Source organism: Octopus bimaculoides, chromosome 4 (genome assembly GCF_001194135.2).
Source record: "Octopus bimaculoides isolate UCB-OBI-ISO-001 chromosome 4, ASM119413v2, whole genome shotgun sequence".
In the NCBI taxonomy this organism is placed as follows: Eukaryota; Metazoa; Mollusca; class Cephalopoda; order Octopoda; family Octopodidae; genus Octopus; species Octopus bimaculoides.
Window position 1 is genome coordinate 25,836,754 of NC_068984.1, and position 3,946 is coordinate 25,840,699.

The window sequence follows — 3,946 nt, forward strand, 5'->3', positions numbered from 1 at the left end:
AGTGGGTGTAACCAGCCCATTTATGAATACCCCTCATTCATTGGACAATACACCTCGCTTGTGAAGACCTATTGAGGCAAGTGAAATCAAAATCGCTGACGTGGCCAATGACAGTACCACCTGATTGGCACTCGTGCCAGTGGAATGTTGAAAGCACTTCCGAATGTGATCATTGCCAGGGCCACAGATTGGCTCCCGTGCCGGTGACACATGAAAAGCACCATTTGAACATGATTGTTGGCAGTGTCGCCTTACCGGCACATGTGCTGGTGGCATGTGAAAAACAACATTCAAGCATGGTTGTTGCCAGTGCCGCCGACTGGCTCCCGTGCAGGTAGCATGTAAAAACACCTTTTGAGCGTGGTCGTTGCCAGAATTGTCTGACTGGCCCTCGTGCCAGTGGCATGTAAAAGCACCCACTACACTCTCGGATTGGTTGGCGTTAAGAACAGCATCCAACTGTAGAAACTTTGCCAGATCAGATTGAGCCTGGTGCAGCCTCTGGCTCACCAGTCCTCAGTCAAACTGTCCAAGCCATGCCAGCATGGAAAGCAGACGTTAAACGATTATGATGATGAGGATTCAATCACTAAAGATATCTAGGATACAACTAAAGACTCAGATAAAACCCTCAAACTTGCTACAACTGTTAAGCCTACCTTACAGGTTGATGTTTATAGTGGTTACATATAAGACTGATAAAACTGCATTCACAAAGTCAAAGCTTTTTTTCTTGAGAGCAAAAAGTATTTTACTTTTGAGCAGTTGCTGACCCTCAGTGATATACAAGCATCTTTAAGCAGTTGTTAGGTATATGTTATGCACAGGTGTAACCTTCTGTTAGAGTATGGTTGTATACTTTGGACTTCGCCTTTTACTTGTTTCAGTCATTGGACTGCAGCTAGGCTGCGGCACTTCCTTGAAGAATTTTAGTTGAATGAATCAACCCCAGTAATTACTTTCTAAGTGTTTATTCTATTAGTCATTTTTGTCGAACTGCTAAGTTACAGGGATGTAAACACACCAACATTGGTTGTCAAGTGGTAGTGAGGATACACACACACAACATTTGTTTCGGTTTCTATCTACGAAATCCATTCACAAGGCTTTGGTCAACCTGAAGCTATAATGGAAGACACTTACTTGTCTACGGTGCCACACAGTGAGACTGAACCTGGAACCATGTGGTTGGGAAGCAAATTTCTTTGTGTGAAAAAATTCCTATGTGTAAAAAAAACAACATAAATTACCATATTTAATGGCATAAAAGACATATGGGCATGTTTAGTGCAACCCTATTTCAACAGCATATATTCAGGAAGAAGTTTTCAGTGCATTAAAGCATGTAATATAAGGCCCAGCATTGAATATAGGACCTAGCATTGAATATAGGACCCAAGGGGATATTTTTTCTGGAAAGAAAGTGTGTTTTATATGTCACCAAGTAAGGTAAATAGATATATATAAAAAAGACCACTCAGTTAATTGACAAACATTTACCGACCTTTTTGTCTCTTTTATCACCACTTAAACCTTTAGTATTTAAACTAACCACATTTGGTCCAAATATTTTATCTGTTTTATATTTATACCAACCAGATCTGATCTCTCAAGCCTACCCAACAATGTCATTCTAAAAATGCAACAGTCACAATATTGAACTCTTAAAGCTATGAGATAATGTGTAATTAATTCAAAACAACTTGAAGAAATCAGCATTATATTTAACAGGAAAATTTAAATGCTAAAAAGTTAAACTATCATACTGTGTACAACACTTTATTTCTGTTCTTATGAATTTCACTCGTCAAGCACTACTTGAAACACTTCACATAGTTGTTTCTATCTCAGACTAATACTCTCTGCAACTCACTCATTTTCTGTGTTCCCCAACAAACGGAGGGTCAGGTTATCCTTCAACTATGTCATCTTTATCAGAGAGAGCTTGCAAGCTCTTGGGACATCCTTGAGAACCATCCATGAGAACCATCCATTTCTCTCTGTTTAAATACTGAAAAAAAAAGAAAAACCAGTTTTGTTCTGTTTTGAGTTCAAATCATGTCAAAGCCACCTTTCCCTTTTGTTCTTTTGGGATTATTCTTTTACTTTTACTTGTTTTAGTTATTAGACTGTGCCTATGCTGGGGCACTGCCTCAATGGGTTCAGTCAAACTGGTACTTATTCTATCAGTCTCTTTTTGCTGAACAATCAAGTAATGGGGATGTAAACAAAACAACACTGTCAAGCAGTGGTGACACACACACAAATACATGATGAGGTTCTTTCAGTTTCTGTCTACCAGGTCCACTCACTGGCTTTCATTGGCCCAGGGCTATGGTAGAAGACACTTGCCCAAGGTACCATGCAGTGGGACTGAACCCGGAACCATGTGGTTGGGAAGCAGGCTTCTTTTACCATGCAGCCATGCCTAAATAATTATTGGACATATCAAGGAGTTGATTCTATCGATTATACCTTACCCTACATATTTGCGGCCTTGTGTCAATATGAGAAATCAATGTTTGTAAATTATAAAGATTGTAGTTCATGGCAGAGCTTAATGATTTTTTCCAATTGTCAAATTTTACTTCTTTTTGTAATAATTTTCTTAGTGGAAATGGAGGAAGAAAAAGAACAATATAATTATTATTTAAAAATATAAATATGCATTTAAAAGAAAATGTAAATTTATTTATCATTTTTAATGTGTTGTTTTGAAATCGAGTTCCATTGGTGCACATTAAAACATAATATAAAAGATGGCTGACTTATTATTGATTAACAAATTAAGAGAAAACAAACTCGTGAGTCATTGCAATTATCAGTCTAACTGATGTGTCATAAAAATATTTCTTTCATCTTCCATAATGATTGAATAAATCTCCTGTGTAGTATTTTAATATGCATGCAATTCTTTTTTGTTGTATGCGACATCTCCAACTTTTTAATATTATTTGATATATTTGATAAAGTAACTGAAACACATTCTATTAATAAATTTACTATTTATATAACCTATCCTGTTTTTTGTAAATAGATATATCACATAAAATAAAAGAAATGAAATAAGAATGCATGCAAATATTTTATGAAGGGCCACTTGGCTAAGAAGCCTGCTTTGCAACCATGCAGTTTTGGGTTCAGTCTCACTGTGCATCACTGTGGACATCTTCTACTATAGCCCTGGCCCAATCAATGCTTGTGTGTGTGTGTGACTTTGTGTTTATCCCCCTACCACTGCCTGTTATTTTTTTTAGGTCCCTGTTACTTAGCAGTTTAGCAAAAGATACTGGTACAGTAAATACCAGACTTTAAGATAGATACTGGGGTTAATTTGTTCAACTAAACTTTTCAAGGTGGTGCCCCAGCATGGCTGTAGTGCAATGACTAAAACAAGTCAAAGATATATAAATCATTAATTAAAAAAATAATCAAAGCCACAGTGTAATAAGTAAAATAAACTCGCTCACATTCACTTGGATTTTCTGTAATTAAACTAGCTTGTCAAATGTCTTTTGTTCATTGTCAAATTGAATTATCATGGCTATATTGTTAAGAAGTTTGCTGTGGCTGTGTGGTTAGTAGCTTGCTTACCAATCACATGGTTCTGGGTTCAGTCCCACTGCGTGGCACCTTGGGCAAGTGTCTTCTACTATAGCCTCGGGCCGACCAAAGCCTTGTGAGTGGATTTGGTAGACGGAAACTGAAAGAAGCCCGTCGTATATATATATATATATATATATATATATGGGAGAATATACGAAAAAACAACAACAGACGAGGACAGGTGGTGTAAATAACAAAAGGATGTATTAGTATGACGCTCGGGAATACGGAAAGTCTTTGACGTTTCGAGCTACGCTCTTCAACAGAAAGAATACGGAGACAAGGAGAAAAACACGGAGAAAAAAAATTGAATAGTGTCCAGTCAATGGATATATATATA

The 3,946-nt window shown here is 37.1% G+C and overlaps 1 protein-coding gene across 5 annotated transcripts in view; it reads left to right on the top strand.

The window, feature by feature from the left end:
• Positions 1-3,946, top strand: part of LOC106883369 (regulator of microtubule dynamics protein 1) — a 50,636-nt gene that overhangs the window by 30,453 nt on the left and 16,237 nt on the right. The gene's annotated exons all lie outside the window — the stretch shown is intronic.